Source organism: Bombyx mori, chromosome 4 (assembly GCF_030269925.1).
Source record: "Bombyx mori chromosome 4, ASM3026992v2".
Lineage (NCBI taxonomy): Eukaryota > Metazoa > Arthropoda > Insecta > Lepidoptera > Bombycidae > Bombyx > Bombyx mori.
In genome coordinates, this window is record NC_085110.1 from 4,043,303 (window position 1) to 4,068,686 (window position 25,384).

Consider the following 25,384-nt stretch of genomic DNA (forward strand, 5'->3'; position numbering starts at 1 on the left):
TAGGACCTCTTGTAAGTCCGCACGGGTAGGTACCACCACCCTGCCTATTTCTGCCGTGAAGCAGTAATGCGCTTCGGTTTGAAGGGTGGGGCAACCGTGGTAACTATACTTGAGACCTTAGAACTTATATCTCAAGGTGAGTGGCGCATTTACGTTGTAGATGTCTATGGGCTCCAGTAACCACTTAACATCAGGTGGGCTGTGAGCTCATCCACTCATCCAAGCAATAAAAAAAAAACCAATTGAAAATTTATACAGATATGTTAGTATGGCCCATATATTATGATGTAAGTTAACACTTTCAGAAGAAAAAATAGTAACAGATTAAGCTTTACAAAGTTCAGCTGAAGTTGCTAACGGAATCTGAAGCAAAGACAGGTGACAGATGACGTCTCATATTATACAAGTTCGTTGACCTTGTCACCTTCGTTTTGGCCAATATTTTACGGGCAAAATGGATGTGATATATGGCATTTGACAAGAATACCAAAATACTATTTAGAATATAGCTACGGAATTCTGAAGATGGTTTTAGAATTGAATCATAAGCAATGGTTCTCATTGTAAGTAGGTACATTCTGTGATACGCTTTGTCATATTGAATTGCAATAGAAATCGATACTATTATAGTATTTAATTTTATAGTAAGTGACAAAACATTGCATTTGAGCGGGATTTTATTAGTGATTTGTTCTATTTATACTTTCTAAGACATTCATATTACTAACACTTACTATTACGCGATTTTGTCCAGTTCAGAGAAAAAAGTACCCAAATCCACAAGGTTGAATGTCCAATTTGCCAAAATACGAATGTGACCTTTAAAGAATCTTAACCTTAAATCGAATTAATAAGTGCCCTCTTGTTTCATACCTCAAACCTATCCGGCCATTTAGTTCTACTGTTCACCCAGTACTCTAGTTATCGTTAAAATGACGTGGTCATTGTTGTTGTTGTATTTTTAACGAGAGCCTAACCATAATTACGGTTTTACGAAGTTTTTGTTGAAGCCTTGCTGTATGACGTAGGTACCTGCGTTTTCCATCTCTTTCTAACCTGAGCGGTGGAGGAGTTTGATCGTTATTTTCCCGACAATTTTTAAGGTCAAGGTATTAAAAGACATTAAGTAGAATGTCCTAGCGGCGCGTAATATCCTGACGTTTATTTTGATTGTCTGACACATCTCGGAAATATTAGTAATTGCATTTGTACTAAATATTATTACGTATACATTTCAATATTTTTTGGAATGAAGTTCCTAATGGGACGGTGCGGAGGGGTAACCTAACCGGGAAAAAACGTCCGTCACGTAAGATTTTTATTAGTAATGCACACAGTGTACGACTTAACTTTGTAATAACGTACAAATTAGTAATGCACACAGTCTATGACATAACTTTGTAATAACGTACAAAAAATAACATATTTTTTTATCATTCATTGACCACGATCTCAGAGCGTTCGTTTGCGCAATACACTAACTCTTATGCAAACAACCGTGAATGAAGTGTACCACAATAAGTTCGCACGTTACCGAATGATCGTGGGTTGTTGTGAAACCTCCAGTTTTTTTTTCTTTATACTTGAAATAGAACTTAAAATTAGTATTTTTATAATAAGGAACTTCGTTCCTATCCGGTGTACCACGACACCACACATCATTTTTCTTCGGAAAAAAAGATTACCGGCCCTTATGGCTTTCTAGTTTCACTGGTCAGGTAGGCGAGCACGGGATCAGCGAGGAGGGAGTGGGATAGATACACTATTGCTATTTACTAACAGCTGCCCAAGACCTAACAGCTCAAGGGCAGCTGCATCGCGAATGCATTTACTACTGGATCGGAATTCCGACCGGCTGAGAAGATCCTTTAGAAATTTCTAGATGGCCCACCTATTTTTCTTGAATTTGAGTGACTTATAAAATTGAAAACAAAAAATTCTTTTCAAGTATTTCCATACCGTTTCCTTCTTCAAGCGTTGCAAGCCATTATAGTCGACAGAAAAAATATGGTGTATCCACAATAAATGTTCTAGGAACTATGTAATTCAACTTGATTAACAATAGCATATTTTGACGTCTCGTTGTCAGCGTGCATCAATACGATTCTGTTGTGCCTACAATGGTTGTATAAGAAGCTGGATATAGCGTGTTAATTATATGAATGAAATTGTGATTAAGCTGACTTGCTTGGGGCTCAGAGCGCATCCCATTAAATTCTCTCACAATTACGTAAGCGCACTCGTGAGAAATCGCGGAGACGTTGGAAAAACAATCGAACCTGCATTTTTTTTAAATTCGCAGAAGTAGGTACTTAGGAAGTCATCGTGGCCTAAAGAATAAGATGTCCGGTGCATTCGTATCTTGCGATGCACCGGTGTTCGAATCTCGCAGGCGGGTACCAATTTTTTCTAATGAAATATATGTACTTATCAAATGTTCACGATTGACTCTCACGGTGAAGGAATAACATCGTGTAATAAAAATCAAACCCGCAAAATTATAATTTGCGTAATTACTGGTGGTAGGGCCTCTTGTGAGTCCGCACCATGCACGGGTAGGTACCACCGCCCCGCCTATTTCTGCCGTTAAGCAGTAATGCGTTTCGGTTTGAAGGGTGGGGTAGCCGTTGTAACTATACTGAGACCTTAGAACTTATATCTCAAGGCGTGTGGCGCATTTACGTTGTAGATGTCTATGGGCTCCAGTAGCCACTTAGCACCAGGTGGGCTGTGAGTTCGTCCACACATTTAAGTAATAAAAAAAATTAGTAACTAACATAACAAATTATAGTAATTAAATAATATGTAAATAATAAAAGCGTTTTATTAAACAAAGTCAATCTAAAGACATGATTAAAATTGCTTTTACCGCTTAATCCCGTGTGATGTTTTTCATTTTATTAAGTATGTAGTTTCTATTGCATGGTCACTCACGGACGATCGCGAGAATCGTAAAAGTAGTTTTAATTATAACATCGACTCGTTTTATGAGAGGCCTCTGCTAAGAAATAAGTTTAAAACAATAATAAATTGTCACATCGAGGCAAATTATCAATCATTAACTGTTCACGATGAATTACAACAATCCCAACCATAAAACTAAATACAGAGGACACACATTATTCTTTCCATAAAGCCTAGTTCAGTGGAAACACGTAATTACATTCGACACGTAATAAGTCGTCGGCTTACGTAGCCGCTTCGGCAAAGAATCCGTTCGCAATTACACCAATCAATTATAATGGACAAGGAAATTGCTTGTTTCCGCGGACTCTGACTGTACACTCGAAAGTGTGGTGCAAGCTGTGAGAGCTTGTAACGAAATGGTGACGGAAACTTAAACATTGAATACCCGCGTGGTTTTGGGACGTTCGATAAGGCTATGCGTCATGGTAATCGCCTTATCGTAGCCGCCGCTGACTACTCCCCGAATCCTGATCATGCAGGAGCCAGTCACCGTCGACGCCCTAGACACGTCCTTACGGATCCATCAGATCCAATAACCTTTGCATTAGACGCCTTCAGCTCTAATACTATAAGCAGGCTTAGGGACCCCGGTAACCATACTCGTCGAACTCGACAAAGAGTTCGCCGTGCAACCTAACCTATGAATCAGCTCGCTGAGTTTCTCGCCGGATCTTCTCAGCGGGTCGCGATTCCGATCCGGTAGTAGATTCATTCGCGAAGCAGCTGCTCTTGAGCTGTTAGGTCTCCTTCGGAGGCGCTCGGGTAGCTGTTAGCAAATCCCACCCCTCCTGGCTCAGCCTTTGCTCGCCCACCTGTCCTGGTGAAACTGGAAAGGCCTCCGGGCCACCAGTAATCCTTCAATCATAAAATAAAAGTTGTTAGGTCTCCTTCGGAGGCGCTCGGGCAGTTGTTAGCAAATCCCACCCCTCCTGGCTGAGCCTTTGCTCGCCCACCTGTCCTGGTGAAGTTGGAAAGGCCTCCGGGCCACCAGTAATCTTTCAATCATAAAAAAAAGGTTTTGGGACGATCCACAAACAATTTTTATTTTTAAGAGTGCATAAATTTTTCTTAAATTTTTTAATGTGTAATCTAATGTAAATAAATGTAAATGTAATTCATAACATAGCAGCAGTATATTGTATTCTGGGTTTTGTTTTGAAATATGTAAACATAATTAAGTAACTCGATTCACCACACATCTCCTTCCTCATCTGCGTTCCACAATCCGTTGTTGGGGGAAAATCCACTACCTGACAGGCGCGCCAATCGCCCTATCCACTTTCGACCAGTCCATACCGTGGGCCTCGAATATTAATTACCTAGGCGTCACCCTCGACAGGGGTTGACATTTCGCTCCCCACATCAAGACAGTACGCGACTGAGCCGCGTTCGTATTAGCACGCCTCTATCCGATGATTAGCAAGAAATTGTCCCTTCGTATAAGCTGACACCCCAGAAAACTTGCATACGCCCAGTCATGACTCGAAACTTTTTCAAAACATTCAATCCCGTTTTTGCAGGATAGCCGTTGGAGTACCATGATTTATGAAAAGCATGAACCTCCATGACGACATGGAGCTTGACTCAATCAATCAGTATTTTCAGTCGGCATCAATGCACCATTTCAAGAAAGCGGCACGACACGGAAACCCTCTTGTCGTAGCCGCCGGTAGCTACATACCCGATCCTGCGGACCGTATTATATAAGTATATAAACAGTCGACGTCGCCCTAAACACGTCATTTCGGATCCTCCCGATCTACTAACGGTGAAGAAGAAGAAAAGAAAAAGTGAAAAATCGTAGGTATCGATAGTTGTTTAATTTTGGTACAAAAAAATGATTAAACTCAAAAAAAAAAATAGTGAAGTCTGGACACATGGTAATAAAAACAATCAATAAAAGTTAAAGGTCTGTGTGGTGTAGAAAGATCTTCACCAGCTCTGTCTTAGTTTTAAATAAGAGAATGAAATAGCAATTAAGTTGAAGCCTTTTTTTTTATTGCTTAGATGGATGGACGAGCTCACAGCCCACCTCGTGTTAAGTGGTTACTGGAGTCCATAGACATCTACAACGTAAATGCGCCGCCTTCACGAAATACAATTGTACAAGAATTTTATTCAGTTTTCGCGACTCATAAACTGTTTTTATAACTCAGTCGTCCAGTGACCACGAAACCTGTAAAGTATTCGAAACACGAAACATCGGAAATGGTAAAATTTAAATTAAAAATGGTATAATTACTGGTGGTGGGACCTCTTGTGAGTCCACGCGGGTGGGTACCACCGCCCTGCCTATTTTTGCCGTGAAGCAGTAATGCGTTTCGGTTTGAAGGGTGGGGCAGCTGTTGTAACTATTTTTTTTCCCCTACCTATGCTGATAGCCTTGAGAGGCTATTTCAGCTTCACCCTGACGTATGTAGGTGAGCTCGCGGGGCTCAACCGGAGAGTTGCTAACATTGACTCTAGCAAGAGCAGTGCTTCGCAGAATCTACCACCGGATCGGAAACGTGACTCACTGAGAAAATCCGGCAAGAAACTCAGTGGGCTAAGTAACTATACTGAGACCTTAGAACTTATATTTCAAGCTGGGTGGCGCATTTACGTTGTGGATGTCTATGGGTTCCAGTAGCCACTCAACAACAGGTGGACTGTGAGCTCGTCCACCAATCTAAGCAATAAAAAAAAATAAAAAATAAAAATTAAATTAAAATAGATCAATATTAATCCGGTAAAGTAGCTTTAATTTTATTATCACATGCTTGGCAAATGATTATGCATTTTTGCCTTTAAATATACTTTGCATCACGTATATTGGGCTAGAATTACGCTGCATTAATATTTTAAAACCGAAGCAAATGGAAGCTGATGGTACAAAGAGCCACGAAGGGCATTCATGGACACGACCTTCAGCAATGAAGTATTCGACTAAGAAGAAGAAGAATATTCTATTGCCTCATAAAATACATGATGAATGAAAATCGAATTTAGGAACGTATGAACAATTGATTTGATGTTTTATTTAAATTAGATTAATCGCGTCCGCTTGTGTATTGTGACGAAACCGCGATTTCTGAGTTCAGCACGCGACTTCCAACGTTTTAACGGATCACGATAACTCATGTAAGTTCCATGTCTACCCACCGTTCAGTATCGACCCGCCATGACAGTCTTCTCAGAATATACCACGAGAATTTGAGTTCAATTAGTTCCAATTGAACGAAATCGTATAGTTGGTATTCGGTTCAACATAAAAATCCAATCAAACTTTACTTGGATTACGGAATTTTAGAATTTTTTGAAGTATCTGCGTAATGTTGGAAATGTTTTCATTATACGGAGATTTATGTTTTTTAAAAAAAGTAAGGATTTTGCATTTTGTGAGTTTGAAATGCGTTTATAATTTATGTAATAAACTATGTGTTATTGATAGGAATTTATTAATGAAGCTTATTGTAGCGTAGTTCTTTATAGCAATCGTGTGTGTAATAGCCCTAATTAACGATCTCACGTACATAAATAACAAGTATAAAACGAACATATTATAGAATAACAGCTCTCAGTGTATTCAACACTAATGAAATTAAAATGGGACAATAAATAATCAGAAATCAGTAGTTTCAGGTTTAGAAAGTCGCAGACGTAATTACTTAAACGTTTATAGTTTATTTTTTTCATTATCGTCCGTGGTGGTTACTGTTAATATTTGAAGCGTTAAAAAATAATATGTAGAATGAATATAATAAACTTTTTTTTTTCCTACCTATACTGATAGCCTTGAGAGTTCACCCTAACATGTGTAGGTGAGCTCACGGGGCTCAAACCGGAGTGTTGCTAACACTGACCCTAGCTAGAGCAGTGCTTCGCAGAATCTACCACCACGCGGCCCGCGTTTCCGATCCGGAGAAGAGATCCTGTGTAGATCCGGCGAGAAACTCGGTGGGCTGTGTCTATGGATTAATTCGCTCGTCGAGCCCTTCGTCGCAAGCGACGGGTTCGACGAGGACGGTGACCGGTAATAAATTTGAGATTAAGCCGTAAAAGTAATACTAATTATAGATATAATAATAATAATAATAATTATAGAGGTTATAATAAACAAATATGAAAGGCAATCATGCGCAATGAGGTAAGTTAATTAACATTTCTAAATAGAGTCATCAAATGACATTACGTTACAAAATTGCCGTATTGAAAGGTCTAAAGGAATGTAGGTCGATACGTTGTCGGGTCCTGAACGGGACTAATTATACAAAGGGCCCGACCCGTTTTTGTTTTAGCAGCCATTACGTGCCGCCGATCCAAAGGAGTTAGGTTTTTGGTCGAAAACGGGCATTCATATCTCATCGGCTAATGTTTTCGAGAAAAGTAACGTATACGTAGTGAATTACTTGGCGTTGGTATTTAATTTTGTCAAAAGAAATTGTGTTGGCAAAACCAATTGTATGTAAATGTTTATCAAGAGCAGTAGCGATCTCTTAAACTTCGAGCTACGTCTCAAATCAAGACCCAACAAATCAAGTTAACACTTAACACGGAACAAATATTCATTTGGTTTATCTTGATCTAACATACTAATAACATTTTTGTCACCGCGCCGCGATCGGGTCAGATAACGTGCAGCATCCACTTTTTGTCACGCGATCGGAACGCTCCCGTATATCGCATCTTCATTAGAACAGGTATCTTTGACTTCTTGTTGGCCTTTCATCGGAATCATTGTTTATCTTATTTTTAAATTAAACTTTTTTATTCAATCGATATCTGGTTAAGGATCATCTAGAAAAGCTACTGATGACCGCGATGAACATCTTAATTGAATTATTAAAAAGATAATGCCGCTGTACGCGTTGCGATTGGAATTTTAAATAGCATAAACGTTATATTACTCCGTTCATCGTTCTCATCGAACCGATGGCTCGACGCGTAAATTAACCCACAGACACAGCCCACTGAGTTTCTCGCCGGATCTTTTCAGTGGGTCGCGTTTCCGATCCGGTGGTAGATTCTTCGAAGCACGGTTCTTGCTAGGGTTCGTGTTAGCAACGTCGTCAGGTTTGAGCTCCGTGAGCTCACCTACTAGTTAAGGTTACGCTGAAATAGCCTCTCAAAGCTCTCAGCTTATTAAAAGTTATATTACTAATAGCCTTTCTGCCAATATCAAGGGTTTTACCAATATCAAGGTGATGAACTTTGCGTTGGCAATAATGCAAAGAACCTATTGACATTAAGCCGGTTTATGAATCAATTATTAAAACTATCGAGACTTTATATTAGATTCTATGACACGCAAAATATTTTAATAATGATTTACTGACAAATGTTATGTACAACGATTCTGTTTTTGTTTTTCTGCGAAGCAATCATACTCGCTACTTTGAAAGGTAGGTCAGAAGATGTAAGTATATGGTTCATTGGATCCGGTTGTGTGGGACGCCGACCCATGTGTCGGTCCGCTTTTATCGAATAACAAAAGTAAGTGTAGCATCAAGTTCTAGCAGAAAGGCCGAAATTAATAAATCAATGCCCTTGATGTTGGCGATGTAAGCTGATTATCCCACGGGACAACAACGCCTCCGTGTATCGTTATACGTATTACTTATGACAAGAAGATTTTTAATTATTTTCTTCCAACAAATCGTTGGTTATTATGGATCCGCTGTTCGCAGTGATCTTAATTGTTGGATAAAATTTGGTCCAGTGGGTAACATAGACAAAAAACTGATTAAAATAATCCCCAAGGTAATAGGACAGACCTAATAAATTGAGAGGCTATTACGAAAACATAAAACGAAGAAACATCAGGGGCTTAATGCAAAAGTCGATACATTAAGCATCGGAGTAGACGTTACCATCAATATTGAAGATCTAACAGAGCTAAAAGTAGATGGTCAAAGTAAAGAAGGAATAGACCAAAATACATTACTAAAATCCCAATCTTCCATTGACTTCGCCGCAGTCGGGTAAAAAGTACGAAGATCGAACAAAAATAAAATGGTAAACAGAAAATCGAGATTTATTTATGGATAGACGTAATTACAACATTGCAGTGGCACGTTGATTGCTTCAACTTAATTAAATAAACAATTTCTTGGTAATTCTCTTTACTTATAAACCTCGGGCCCACAATCAAATCATTATTAGTGCTCGGGCAAAATAAATGTAGTACGAGAATAAATTGTTTTATGCCCTTGTGTGTGTTGTGTGTGATTGAAGTTTGTTGTCAACTGAAATGTTTTGTGAAGCTCTCAGATTTTCTTGTCAGAAGGTACAGAGATTTTGATGGTAATAAGGCCAAACGGTCAATAATAAGCCCAAAGTCTGACCGATTATAATTTAAAATTACAACGCCGAGGTTATCAGTAAAATGCATCACTAAAATTCATTAAAAAGTGAATTATGTATTATAGATTCAGCATTTTTTTTCTTTTATATTGATTTAAAAGTACTATTCGGATTTGGATTTTTTTTAAGTTATATTGATTTAAAAGTACTTTATGTACATACTGAACTAATTCCGATGAAATATCTTAACTGAAATTATGTCATTTAAAAATCTAACACGTTTTATAAATGCTTATGCTCTGAGGTAGTAATCATGAATAAGTACAGCCGAATTGAGAAGCTAGACCTTTTTGAAGTCGGTTAAAGCCGCTGTCAGACATCTGTTGGTGAATATGTAGTAGGAGTGGCATTGGACACAATGATAGAGAAGCTCGCTAATCTCTAATCTTGCTGCTCCTACACGACAACGCTCGAACTCATCTCATTAGACCTTGCGCCGATAGATTTGTACTTTTTCCAAAGCTTGGACCACTTCTTGGAAGAAAAAAATTCAATACCCGAGATGCAGTACAAAATGCCTTCGAAGAAGGGTTTGAAGGGTGGGGTAGCCGTTGTAACTATACTGAGAACTTAGAACTTATATCTCAAGGTGGGTGGCGCATTTACGTTGTAGATGTCTATGGGCTCCAGTAACCACTTAACACCAGGTGGATTGTGAGGTCGTCCAACCATCTAAGCAATAAAAAAAAAGTTTTTTTTTTACTTCCTTATACTGGACTTCTTCTAGAAGGGCATTGAAAATAGATCACTGCGCTGGCAGAGATGCATCGATACCATAGGTCCATAATTTGATATAGAGTAATAAAAATTGTTTGTAAAACTTTAGCTTTCTGTTTGCTAAACGGCAATATCGTCAGTAAATTACATAATATTGATGGACGTTTTATCCAAATAGGTGTGTAAGAACTTTCTCAAAAATTGCAATAAAAAAGTACAATTTTTTTATTTCCACGCATCAAGACTAATAGGTGTTTTATTGAAAAATTCTCTAAAATAATATGCTATGTCCGTAAAACATTTTTAATTACAACGTTTTTTTCAAGGAACATATCTTTCCCCTTTTTCGTAAAACAATGATGGCGCCGATGCCTTGTTTAGATTTAAATTCCGAAATTCACTGCGCAATGGTCAGCGGACACCCTGCCTCGTTCCCAGAACCGGGTACTTCATGCCGACAACTTTTTACCGGGTACAGACAGTCTCAAACAGCTCTAAAGAACTCGCTTTGAGAACATCGTAAGCGCCATAAGATATTGTCAGATCTTCATTTACTTTCGACAGTTATGGCTTTTCAATATTGAACAGCTTCATCGATCGGGCAGGGTGGTAATACGTTCTTTTTAAAAAAAAAAACGAACTTAAATTAGAATTCAGGAATTTATATCATTGCAAAATGGCAGTATACGTAAAAACCGAATTCCATTTAATTATGGATGATTTTTAAAATCCGTGAACAATGCCCGCCATCGTCTGCGCTTCGACATGTAAGTTTTTGTTCATTGTGAGCATAATTTGATAATATCTTGTTGAAGCAGCTGAACTGTTATGAAAGGCATCCGATTTTTGGGGAGAAAAAATTAAAATGTCGTCGTATACGTTATAAGACATCAATGGCGTTATATAATAAAAAAAATTATAACGGATTTGTGGATTTTCGAGAGCTATGATAATCTATTCAAAAAGTATTCAAAAGGTATTGTTAATGGCATAGGGCATGCAAACCTGCTAGTCTACCAGCCTGAGAAACGAGGACATAAAAACTAGAGTAGCATCCCAATCACCGTCCCCATTAACCCATAGACACAGCCCACTGAGTTTCTCGCCGGATCTTCTCAGTGGGTCGCGTTTCCGATCCGGTGGCAGATTCTGCGAAGCACTGCTCTTCCTAGGGCAAGTGTTAGCAGCACTCCCGGTTTGAGCCCCGTGAGCTCGCCTACACGTCAAGGAGAAGCCGAAATAGGCTCTCAAGGCTATCAGCATAAGTAGGGAAAAAAAGCAAAGAAAAAGAGCTATTACTTATAGTACAGTTTTATTATACTCGTATATGTATGTATAGTCTAGTTTTATTTATTCTTAAAACGACACATTTTCACCTTTCATGACATTTTAAATTAAGTAGTGGTTATTAATAATTTTATCAATTGTATTTTTCATACTATGTGTTTTCTTTTGTTATTTAAATTTTTCTCTTGTAAAAATGGAACAAAAGTATTTCCATATTATAATTTTTTCATAATATTGCAAGGATCGTTGATAGAGTCTTAACAAAAAAAATTGTTTGACCAACAATGACGAAAAAGGTACTGCAATGGTTTGTCTTTGTAAATAACGGGCATACCCGGCATTCCCTGTTTCCCGAGAACTTTTTTTTCCTTACCTATTCTAGTAACTTCGAGGGGTTATTCTAGATTCGCCGGGCTTGTAGGTGAGCTCACGGGGCTCAAACTTGACGACGTTGCTAACACGAACCCTAGTAAGAGCCGTGCTTCGCAGAATCTACCACAGGATCGGAAACGCGACCCGCTGAGAAGATCCGGCGAGAAACTCAGTGGGCTTCCCGAGAACATAGATCCTGCGAGTTTTTACAGTTCTGATTGAATTAAATTGCTATTGCTATTGAACGTTTTACAATAATATAATTTGTTACGTCCGAAGACGCAGTTTTTTTTTTAAATATATCACTTTTGTAACCGTGTTAAAATGTCTGTAAATAGATTTGTAAATAAAAATAAAATAATTAGTCGTTATCCTCCTCTATAACGTATAAAGTACATTTAAGAGTCCTTTGAGTTGGTTATCTCTGTTCTATCCATTAGTTTAAATGCGTCAGAACCTCAATATGCAAAATCACTATCAGAGTTATTAATATTCTCAATGAATACGAAAGAGATTTTTGTTTTGGTCGATTAGAGATGTGGGATAGCTGTTACTATCGATGTTTTGATTATTTTTTATACTATTTCGTTTTTTGATATCGATAGCTAACGAACGGTCGTTATAATGATCCTTGGCGGAAGTGTACATCCAGCAGTGGATGTGTTTTGGTTGACAATAGTTAATAAATATTTTTAAATTTTAGTTTGCTGTTCTGGTAAATTTTTTTAATTAATCTTTATAGTAAAGATTGTATTAAAAAAAAAAAAAACTTCTTATAAAAAGTCGCGTCGTGATTCGCGAGAATTTAATTTAGAAACATCGACAATATAGTCGATAGTCTGAGTTTTGTTCTCATCTCTAAGCAAAACCGCAACATGGCACGTCTTGACAGATATTTGGAGATTTATTAGCGGTGTCGGCCAGTAAAAGGGTTCCGGCGACCGCGACGATAAGTTAGTCTACATACGACAAATTCAGCAGGTATGTACATACACGTTTAGGATTAGTAAAATATTTCCTGAGTATTGTGATATAGTGAAAAAACGGGATTGCGTTAATCAGATACGAAGTCAGATATCCTACAAGCTATTATAATTTTCAATGCTTTTGTATAGGTATCATATGAAGATGCAAGTGTGTCTACATTAAATATTTATTATTAACTAGCCGTACTCGTCCGCTTCGCTGGGCATTTAAAATTAACATTATTATTTATTGTCATTATTATTAGGGAGTCCAACACTCATATAAGTCTTAGACTATCCATTAAGTACATGTATTTTCTACATGCATACCAGATTTCAAGTCAATTGGATGCATGGTTCAGTAGTTATAACGGAACATCCGTAAAAACCTGCCCACTGAGTTTCTCGCCGGATCTTCTCAGTGGGTCACGTTTCCGATCTGGTGGTAGATTCTGCGAAGCACTGCTCTTGCTAGGGTCAGTGTTAGCAACTCTCCAGTTGAGCCCCGTGAGCTCACCTACAAACGTTAGGGTGAAGCTGAAATAGCCTATCAAGGCTATCAGCATAGGTAGGGAAAAAAAAGGAAAAAACACTGTGGATTTATATATTATTTAGTATAGATGTCGGACAAGCTCACAAACCATTTAGTTTTAAACAGATTTTAAAGATAAGCACTATGTGACTATCAATTTGAAGACTGACGTAAAATTTTAATATTTTACTTACTTCGCTAATTAGTTAGTGACGTTGATTATCATACCAGGCGATCCTAGTTATATTTTTGGTGGGAGTCAGTATTTTGATCAAATAATTTTACTCGGTATTTGGGTGTATCTGTTCACGTTTCTGTGAATCGCTATCTACAACTAAAGTCGTCGTGGCATCCGGTGCATTCGTATGAACCGATGCACCGGTGTTCGAATCCCGCAGGCGGGTATCAATTTTTCTAATGAAATACGTACTCAACAAATGTTCACGATTGACTTCTACGGTAAAGGAATAGCATCGTGTAATAAAAATCAAACCCGCTAAATTATAAATTGCGTAATCACTGGTGGTAGGACCTCTTGGGAGTCCGCACGGGTAGGTACCACCACCCCGCCCATCTCCGCCGTGAAGCAGTAATGCGTTTCGGTTCGAAGGGTGGGGTAGCCGTAGTAACTATACTGAGACCTTAGAACTTATATCTCAAGGTGGGTGGCGCATTTACGTTGTAGATGTCTCTGGGCTCCAGTAACCACTTAACATTAGGTGGGCTGTGAGCTCGTCCATCCATCTAAGCAATAAAAAAAAAGCCTTTTTTTCAAAACTCGTAAAGGACATGACGCTACCAAAACTTCGAGACTAGGAGTTCTTCTCAAAGCCAAATTATACAAGAAATCGTCTCAGGATAGGCGCTGTGGATTAATATAGCGATTCCTGAACATAGGGATGAACTTTCTCTGATGGCAAATAGCAAAGGAAACGACGTTAAAAGACATAGGGGATTCATCTATAACCATTTTAATAGACTAATAATCAGTACTAGTTATTAAAAAACAAATAGTTGCGTGATTCAATACGATTAGCCATTCCCGATCCTGCGGAAAGAATGGAAAGCAGTCGACGTCGCCCAAAACATGTCATCTCGGATCCTCCCGATTCACTAACGATGCTTCTAGGTACTTCAAGCACCGGTCACCGTTCCGCGTCGAACCCGTCGCTTGCGACGAAGGGCTCGTCGAGTAAATTAACTCTCAGACACAGCCCACTGAGTTTCTCGCCGGATCTTCTCAGTGGGTAGCGTTTCCGATCCGGTGGTAGATTCTGGGAAGCACGACTCTTGCTAGGGTTCGTGTTAGCATCGTCGTCAGGTTTGAGCCCCGTGAGCTCACCTACTAGTTACGGTTACGCTGGAATAGCCTCTCTAGGCTACCAGCTTAGGTAGGAAAAAAAAAAGCGATTAGCTTTCAAGAACAAGTTTTAGATGAATTCGTGATATTGATACGACTTGCTCTATCTACCTAAAGCGTGTTTGTAGTTTAGGAAACGAAAAATCACCAATAACACATATCAGCAATTTAGATTATGTTAAATTTACATTGCTAAATTATTTTAAATTGAATTAGCCAGCGGGATTATGACATAAAGATATCATATTTCCATAACACGTGTAAGTTTAATATTAGATTAGACTAAATACCTTCGGATATTATCTTGTTTGGATTTAAAATATATTATATACATATTAAAATATAGCCATGGTTGAACGTATTTTATTATATTTTCTAAATGTGTATTTTTTTTTTAGTTATAAGTTTAGATATACAAGTAGTACAATCGATCGAGACGAGAGATTTTTTCTTCTTGTCTAGGCTAGTTGTATAGTAATAACATATATTACTTGCTGTTTTATCCATGGTTCGTGGTCAAGGAAAAGTTTCTGTGTAGTTTGCCGTGGGAATGCGATGTTTGATCGGGATAAGTTATTAAGCCAATAATATAACTATGCGGAATTAAACTATCTCTAAAAAAATTCACATCAATACGTTGCTTCGCTTCAATGTGAAAGAAAGGAAAAACAAAATCAAACAAACAGACACATTTTGATATTTATAATATTAATGAAGCGTCGATTTTTAGTGATAATAGCGCTTACGCATCCGCGACAACGCCCAAAAAAATAAGACACCTGGCGTGATCACATCGAGGAATGTCCCTTGGTCTGGAACCTGTGCTGGTGAGACTGGAAAGGCCTCAGGGCCACCAGTAAATCTTCAATCATAAAAATATCGGTTATCTGTAAAGTCGGTTTACTGACGATAGTTGAACGTGACAACGTCATAAGACAATACTGATGGAATGGTTTCATTTTTCAATTATCGCAATTATCGTTGCTATAAACAATTCACACCACATTCACTTTTCACTGAACTTAATACTTGACGAAAACATATAAATGTATTATTGTACAGCAGCTGTCCACGCGGATGCATCACTCACTCAAGTAGGAGAGAGACAGATGTCGAACGCTGCCGAACGCGGAGGCCGATTGTACTTCTTTGTCGCTCGTTGCGCGCTCTCGCTTGCACTTCAAGCCTTAAATGGAACGCCTCAGAGCGAGGTAACGCCGCATGAGTCATGTTTTTTCATGCGTGCAGCCGGCCCCATCGAATTATAAGACGTTGTCACGTCAAGAACTACGTCTGGATTCATATTCCACGAAAGCAACTATTGTTACTACTATGCTGTTTGTTTCTTCAGCAGTCTTGCAAAAGTAAGACAGCCTTTATGGATAGCTCATAGATGATTTGCGACAGAAATATTCATGGTATTTTTTGTTTTTAACAGCCTAGATAGTTGTAATACTACTGCTTCTCTTAAATATGATATTTGACAAATTTACATATAGACGTCAGCGTTTGCACAATGGGGTTAATTTGAGCATTAAAATTTATGAACAATATTTTATTCTAAAATAAATTTAAGATACCGAAGGCTTTAACAGTTTCACTAGGATAGTTTTGCGCGTACGGGCTCCCATATGATATCTAATTCAACTACGCTGATGCTTCTACCACAGATTTATACTTACAAAACATATGCCTAATTTAACTATGTCTAATAGCTTCACCCAGCTCCACTTTCATCCCAAAACAAAATCGTATCTGTATGCTTAAGCCGATACCGATTAACTCAAGATACCAACCAAAGAAATAACACTACTAATTATAATTGCTTTAGTGCAATAAGTCGAACATTTGCACAATGTTACAAATTTGACGTTTTTTTTTTGTTGTATTGTCGTAACACAAACTTGGTATTCGTTGTTAGCGTGTCAACCCTGATTTGACCACGGGCTGGCATTCCACAGAAATACCACCGGTCTATACGACCGAATTGCCGCTTTTATCTTAGGCGCCTTCGACAAATTACGTCGGCCCCAAAAAGTCAACGAGCTTATCAAATACGTTAGGTTGTCTGTCGTGTATTCGTCGCTTCTTTTCATTTTGCCTGATCCGTTTTTGTTTCTTGTCTTTAGTTCTGTACGTAAACAGGACTATCGGTTGTAATTCAGGGCTCCGAAATATTGAAATACTCGAGTAGAGAGAACAGTATGTTTTCCTGTTATTAAAAACAATTTTTTTTTAGTGCTGGTGTGTTTAGTGCTTTAATGATGTTCCAATCGGAATCTTTAAGTAAACTTACGTAAAGTTTACTGTCATATGAGTAAATTAATAGGTAAATAATCAAATTAAGTAGGTAAAAGAAGAAGTAAGATTTACCAAGCGGTAATAATTTAGGTAATTTTGTGGTAATAAAGAATATACAATAATACTGAGTGCAGGGTTACTCGAGTAGCAATAGAGAGGCCTTTTCAAATTTAACGCCACATGTTCAGCTTTTGGAAAATAATTAAAACAACAACCAAAAAAAACCTATAAATTTATTAGTAGTCCTAGTCATTAAAGAAACAACGTGTAACAAAACAAGTCAAGATGTCAAACGATCATTTGCGATTGAAGAAAAACGGGTAACAAATGGTCACAAAAACATTCGTTATGTCGAACTACCATCGTTATTAAAGTGAAGAGAGACATACCACATTCTGTGTACAAGCGGTACCGTCTTTTGATTGTTTTTCTAACCTACTACACGCATTTTAAGGTTATCTGTATTATTCAAGTTACGTGCGCCACATAACCGCATTTAACCCTTTTTCGGGCTGTGTAGGGATTGTTAATGCTTGTTCTCCTGATTGGGAGCATGGCATAATAGCGTTTCGATATTTTTTATTGTTCACTTAAGTAATATTGTGTTGTTTAGAAATAGAAAATTGAATGACGCAGATGACATATTTAACATACAGCTTATTGAATAAAAATCAAATTTATAATTCTTTAAAATTTAACTAACTTTTTAATTAAACTTTACTACTTTAAAACTTTTTGATATTGAAGATTTTTTGTATCGGCAATAAATTGAGTATGTATCGTATTTGTCTATGATTAAAATGGAATTAGGCCTTCAAAAAGAGGCCTGCTTGGTCTTGTTGTTAATGACCCCGAATTTTGTACAATGGGCTCCGAGTTAAAATCACGATCGGAGTATGTATCTTTATTGACATTGGAACTTGAATTTAGCTGAAAGATATTTGCTATTCGGGGTCTGTCTGTACTAGAGCATGCCCGTTACATCCGTGCGTATGATCCTGTAGGTACAGAATATATCATAGTTTGGGCCCGTTGAATGTGGAATGTTTTTTTTTTTTTGTATTAAAAAAACAGTTCGTGATGACTGACACAATAACATTAAAAACGGGTATGACGTCACCCATGTTAAGACATGAAGTTGAAAAGTCAATTATTGTAATTTAAAACTCAATCGTAATTTATAACGGCTCGATTGGCTGGATACAGGACGGTGGTATCTACCCGAATGGGCCGTCGCGGGTAGCAGCAAAGCGTTGCACGCAATGCAATACAGTTAGAAGTTAGCTGACGCGTGAAGTCAACGGCCTCAAGCGATACGGAACATGCCACGGAGCATCCACCTTCGACATACATTGCGGGTTTACCAAAAAATATTGTTAACTAGCTGACCCCGCAGACTTCGTAGTGCCCCAATCGATAAATAAAAAACCTAAACTTATGTATAAATTAAACTTAAAAGAAACAAAAGGAATCCGTCCGACGGGAGACACATCAAAGAGAAAACAAAATTGTTATTTTTATTTAATTCCGAGCATTTTCATATTTATCAAACTTTTAAACCTTCTCTGAACTTCCACAAATAATTGAAGTCCAAAATTAGCCAAATCGGTCCAGCCGTTCTCGAGTTTTAGCGAGACTAACGAACAGCGATTTATTTTTATATATGTATATATAAATTAGTATTTATTTTTAATTTAATAATAGTTAACAGAGTGTAGTAAATTATCATATTGGCTGAGATAACTAACTGGTCCACTTTATAAAAATAGAGTAATACGGCATTTAAAATTATGTATTTATTTTTCTAATTTTCTATTAGAATCTGTTTCAAGAATACACTACATTCAATAGTACCGAAGTCAAATAAAATAAACGAAGAAATAATGAAGAAAAAATTCTTAATATAAAGACAACGCATTATTGAATTGAATATGTCTAATTATTTAATTGTCCAATCAATTTCCTCGGAACGAAGGATTCTTCGGAAAGGATTAAATAAAAAAGAGGAATAGTTTGAATTCGGGACGGTCCACAAAAACGAACGGACGACGAAATGTGCATTTAATTGATTGGTTTCTGTGAAATATTTTTACGTTTTAATCATTTCAATTTATCCCTGCACTAAAATGTTTTCGAGTTATATAATAATTAAGTTGATTGTCTATACTTCATTGATTTAAATAGAAAAACAATCTTAGATTAAATTTTAATTCAAAACGTTAAAAAAGATTTGTGAATGTTTGTAAATAACGTTACGTATAATATACAATACAGTAGCAAATTTAATTAATTATATTTTAATTTTATAATATTTTATTAAGCGACTTTTTATTTTAATTAAAGACATCCAGCTCTAGGATTTATTACGAGTTCTTTTGAAGAATATACATACACATTAGCAGATATATTCGCTCAGAGAACACATTCGATGCTCTCCATGGAACCTCCTTCTTCTTCGTGCTTTGGATTCCTCAATACTGAGGGTCGTGACCACCTCCTCGCAACAAGAGTTTATTCCGGATCATTCCACGCTATTTGCTTTTACCTGCCGCCAAGTGTAGAGCATCGTGAACTGTGATGTCGAGGGTAGTGCGGATCTGGTCAGTCCAACGTGTCGGGCCTCTACCTCGTGGTCTTCTTCCGTCCACCTTGCCAGTCACCATTAGCTTCTCCAACCTGCCGTTATCATTTCTTATAATGTGGCCAAAGTATTCCAGAACTCTACGTAGGAAGATGGTAGAAAGCCTCGTCTTTATCTGGAGTTCTTGGAGGATCGACACGTTGGTGCGACGTGCTGTCCAGGGAATTCCTAGCATCTTTCGCCAGCAGCACATCTCAAATGCATCAATTCGGTCGCGATCGGCTTTCTTCATGGTCCAGGCCTCTGCGCTATACAAGAATCTGGAGAAAACTAAACTGCGTACAAGATTGCTCTTGGTTTTCAGGGAGATGTTTTTATCCTTTCATATCTTATTAATTTACGCCATGGCCCCCTTTGCCATTCCGATCCTTCTTCGCATCTCATTTTTGCACGAGCCGTCACAACTAATGTTTGCACCCAGGCCTCCTATTGAGAAGTGTTTTTTATTGTGGTGGATGGCGTCGAGTTCACTTAAAGTATTGACTATTGAGAAGTTAACTTGTAATGCGACTGTTCTAGGATCGGATGATCAGAAATAGTACTTTTGTTGACCTAAACATTTGGCACACAGTTTTTTTGTGTCCCGAATTGAACTAACCCATGTATGTGACGGCGTTAACGATATTTATGTTATATAGCACGTGCAATAGGAGTGACTCACACAAACCAGGTGCGCCGGCCGTGTCGTTCCACTCGTAAACAACAGCTGCAACAGAGGTGACTCATAAGCCAGCTGCGCCGGCTAGTATAAAAAGGCGGAACGTGCCTTGAAATGAACATTCGTTGGACTGCGCTTGCCTGGTGCACTTACTATATCCTTGTTACGTTGTGTGATTCAGTGACTGTTGTACGTACTGGTTAAAGTTGGACAAGTGTTAAAGTGAATTGTTAAGATAACATATTGTTGATTAAATCAGGAACCAAAAAGTGACATCGTTTTACTTGGTGTTCAACAAGATAATGTCTACCCTCAAGCCTACATCAGAAGTGAGATCAGGACTCTACTCTCACTGGCGTGACGTGTTTGAACATGTTCGAAGTACAGCAAAAAAACATGATGCAGATCAGAATACTAGTAGTGGTATGCCACAAGAGCGTCAATGCAGCATACGTAAGTCGTGTAATAACGTCTCTGTTACCTCGATGGAAGATCTGAGCCACGAAGAAATCGTCACATCTTACGTTCTGGCTCATGTTGCCCAGTTGACTCTCGACTTATCACATGGCATTTACTAACGGAAATACAACACGTAACAAGCTATTGCAAGAAATTAAGGCAAGTGCAAATCTCAAGTGAAACTTCGATCGCAATAATGGATCTGTCATGACGAGTGGGTAGTTCCGACACGAATCGTTTTTAAGCCAATGACTACTGCTAGAGTTACATGGCACTAGTACAGTAAACCAGGACATGAGACTGTGAATTGTCGCTGAAATTTTAGAATCTACTCGATTCAATACCAATAACACTACACGTTCGATGACTTCGGGCTCCAGCAAGCAAGCAAACAAGCAAGCAAGTTTCCGTGGGGAAGAAAAATTGACACATCTGAAGTCGTCGTGACCTGTAAGATAAGACGTCCGGTGCGTTCGTGTCTGGCGATGCGGCGGTGTTCGGGTTCCGCTGGCGGATGCAGGTTTTTCCGGTGAAGTGCGTGCTTGTGCGTGCTTGTGCGTGCTTGACAAGTGTTCGCGGTTGGCTTCCTCAGTGTGGGAGTAACATCGTGTAAGAGAGGTGGAACCCGTAAAATTGTAGTTTGCGTGGTGGCTGGTAAGATTTGTTGCGGTAAGAAGTTTGCATGGTGGTAAAATGTCTTGTGAGTCTGCACAGGTAGCCGGAGGTGAGACTTCCGCGGTCGCGGCCCACCCAGTCCGCGAGAACCGGGCAGATCGCCTCGACGGTACGGAGGCCGGCTGACGGGTCCGCCAAACGACGAGACCACGCCTCCAGCACGGACTGCCGATATTGGAGCCCCCACGCTCTGGCTGCACTTGCGCTAGGGCGCGCCGCCTCGTAGGAGACTGTGAGGTATCATTGAATAACTGCGATCGCGCGCTGCCGGCGTCGCAGCGCGGCGACGTTCTCGTGGGTAAGGACGTGGCACCAGACGGGTGCTCCGTATAGTGCCATCGACCGCACGGGTACCATCACCCTGCCTATTTCTGCCGTGAAGCAGTGGTGTATTTCGGTTTGAAGGGTGGGACAGCGGTTGTAACTATACTGAGACCTTAGAATTTCTATCTCAAGGTGTGTGGTGCGTTTACGCTGTGGATGTCTATGGGTTCCAGTAACCACTTAACACAAGGTGGGCTGTGAGCTCGTCCACACATTAATACGAAGAGCATAATCAAACGAAATTAGATACGAAGTTTAAAGGGCCGTTTAAAGTAGTTGAAGTATTGGATGGTGTCGATTTAATTTTGACTCTCACACATTCGCTTAAGGCTCGAGCTGCTACTTGCCTCACAAAAATACAGCCTGCAAAACCTGAACAACCTCCTCATCCGTGGGCGCCCGGCTCTCGCCTGCAAGTCGGCTGTTACGTGTGCGGTGATGCGAGCCATGTAGCTTCTGGGTGTTCCATGCGCTACAAGAAGAAAAACGACACTGCTCCAGGTGCTGTGGCAGGTTCAACCAGAGACGTCAACGTGTGTTCCAGAGCTTCAGTGTGTTACAGATAAGTGGTTTTGGCTTCCCCTTTATGTTCCATTCAGGGTCAGAATGTAGTCTTATAAAACAAAGTCATAGTAATTTATTCAATGGTAAGCGGTTTCATGAACAAGTCACTCATTGATCTGAAAGTAACTTAGTCCAATCCTGATGGCAAGAGCACTTAGGGGATATTCAACTCGCCCTTAATAGTGCACGTTGTCTAGTAACAGGGTTTACTCCAATAGAATAGATGTTTGCCGTTCAGGGTAGTTCACTTGAAATATCTTAAAGTTTCAACAGAGTAATCCCTCTAGATTAGATCTTGATTTAGCACGGTCGAAGACTGGCGAAAACATAAAAAAAAAGGCACAAACAGAAGCTTGGTTTAGTCGAGGCAAAGCTAAAGTCAAACTCTTTTCCGCTGGGGATTTTGTTTTCGTAAGTTGACCGAAAATGTAAAGGTCCCTTCAACATTACTGCAGTTTTGGAAAACGATAGGTATAAATTGAGACATGTAAATAGTTCTAATAGATGTACAAATTTCCCCATGAAAACTTACGTGAAATACCTCGAGGCCCATCAGGCCTACTAGAAATTTCTGAAAATTATAGTGACGATGACGTGACGGCGTACACAGATGGGTTAATTAATCTTGGTCATGAAACTGATCTTAATGATGACGACTCTATCACTGACAATAGAAGCGACATTTTTGTCCGCAAATAGCGATACAGCAAACATAGTCTGTGGGTAGTGATACAATGTCTGTAAGCTCAGGCACCTCAGTTGCAGGTGTAGGTAATGTAGAAAACGATGGTCGGTCTCGCACTATTTCTGAAGAAATTCCGTATAAATGTTCTGGTTTAAGAAATGTTTTAACAAACGCTACCGTACACGCAGATTAGAATTGTATGTGGCTAGAGAGATGTTAATCCGGACTAGCAAAAAAAAAAAAAGAGAAAAAAAAGAAAAAAGAAAGTGTGAAGTCATTGAAGGGTCTGTCCGGTCCAATGGCTTGGCTATAGGGATTTTCATCCAGATTAGCCACAAGAATTAGCTACAGGGATTGCGATTCGGTCTAGCATTATCCGGTCCAGTTCGAAAAAAGTTAAAAGGGACATACTTACATACCTGAAGAGTTTCAAATGAACTGGCCCAGGTATGTAAGCAGTCTGAAGGTTATTTATAGCCAGTATAGGATTTTCTGAAGAATTATGCGAACCGAACCGTACTAGATTGTTAATATCATAGACCACGTTTTATGTTGTATCCGTTAATGTCAGGATGAACGAACACGTTTGTTGTTCACAGACATACCATAAGGATGCGCGCACGAGGACGAGCGCACGTCAGTATGGCCGTGACGGCGTTAACGATATTTATGTTATATAGCACGTGCAATAGGAGTGACTCACACAAACCAGGTGCGCCGGCCGTGTCGTTCCACTCGTAAACAACAGCTGCAACAGAGGTGACTCATAAGCCAGCTGCGCCGGCTAGTATAAAAAGGCGGAACGTGCCTTGAAATGAACATTCGTTGGACTGCGCTTGCCTGGTGCACTTACTATATCCTTGTTACGTTGTGTGATTCAGTGACTGTTGTACGTACTGGTTAAAGTTGGACAAGTGTTAAAGTGAATTGTTAAGATAACATATTGTTGATTAAATCAGGAACCAAAAAGTGACATCGTTTTACTTGGTGTTCAACAAGATAATGTCTACCCTCAAGCCTACATATGTATCAATGTGGTGATTTTTCTAGTGCTTGGCTGTAGATGTATTCCGATATGGATGCCGGCATGGTTTTCATATACAATATAATTGACATTGCGTAATTAAATCAAGCCCGCAAAAATATAATTTGCGTGATTACTGATGTTTGCCTCGTGTGAGCCCACACGGGTAGGTATCACCAGCCCTATGTCTACCGTGAAGCAGTAATGCGATCTGTTTTTGAAGAGTGAAATAACCATTATGTTAGATATAATAAAAGTTTGTCTTGCATCTCAAGGTGGCGTTCACATTTCTATGTTAATGGGCTCTGATAACCACTTAACAGGAGATAGGCCGTAAGCTCGATCACCTGTCGCCGTCACTACGCAATGTAAAATAAAATTGAAAATTGGACCGCATGTCAAATGTGGGTGGCGACTTAATTTGCCTTAAAGATTTATCACAAGCGGTTAGTTGGATCCAAACGTCAAAAATTCTTGGGTGTAGTATTTTTTACTAGTAAAGCACCAAAGACACTTTTTTTAAGTTAGTAAGTTGTATTTATTTATTTGGGAAACAAACAGCACAATACAAATATACAATATTTAAAAAAAATAGCTAAACAATAACCAAATATGTTTCCATAATCAAAATCACATATGTGTAGAAAGTGAACATAGAAGATAAATTTAGAAATTTCAGTTACAAAGTATAAGGTATAGTAAATTATAAGGATCTTATTGTCGAAGCCGAATTATGAGGAGTAGTTAGCTAGAGGCTGGTATCACTGAAAAAATTATAAGATAGGGCTATATATCGACATAAATAAAAAAAAACCCACAAAAAATGTTCGATGGGAAGCTTTTTTTACTACCGATTCTAGCGACCTCGAAGGGTCATACTAGATTCACCAAGCGACTAGGTGAGGTCACGGGGCTCTAACCTGGTGACGTTGCTAACCTTAGCTCTAGCAAGAGCAGTGCTTCGCAGAATCTACAACCGGATCGGAAACGCGAGCCACTTAGAAGATCCGGCGAGAAACTCAGTTGGCTGTGTCTGTGGGTTAATTTACTCGCCGAACCCTTCGTCGAAGGCGACGGGTTCGGCGAGAGTATCGGATAGCACGCGATCCGTATCAAAAAAATTAAACAAAATAATTTGATATATCAATGATTTATTTACAAATACTTAGAGCAACGCTTGGTCTGATTTGGCCAGATATTGGTTATACTATTAAAATATATAATAATATAATAAATAGCCTATCAATAAAAGCAGGCTAAATCTATTGTAATAACGATTTAAATTTAGTATACAAAATTATAAAAAAAAAGACACACGCATAAATTCAGTATCTTTTTCTACCACGTTGTCATCCGCTTAAACTGGCTTAAAGCATCAAGTCTTACAAATTTGTTTTCAAATAAAACTTTATATAAACAGTTTTCTAATTGGAAACCTGTATTTGTTTGCATTGGTCTAATTTATCCATTACTGTGTTACGTAATTTTAGATCTAAATTAGTAAAGCAGTC

The 25,384-nt window shown here is 38.8% G+C and overlaps 1 protein-coding gene and 1 long non-coding RNA gene across 3 annotated transcripts in view; one reads left to right on the plus strand and one right to left on the minus strand.

The window, feature by feature from the left end:
* The window catches only part of LOC101741073 (homeobox protein aristaless), a 116,396-nt gene that overhangs the window by 60,171 nt on the left and 30,841 nt on the right, over positions 1-25,384 (minus strand). The gene's annotated exons all lie outside the window — the stretch shown is intronic.
* The window catches only part of LOC134198741 (uncharacterized), a 434,518-nt gene continuing 426,492 nt past the window's right edge, over positions 17,359-25,384 (plus strand). The window contains exon 1 of the long non-coding RNA XR_009972899.1: positions 17,359-23,561. This is a non-coding gene — a long non-coding RNA (uncharacterized LOC134198741). The remainder of the gene's footprint in view (positions 23,562-25,384) is intronic.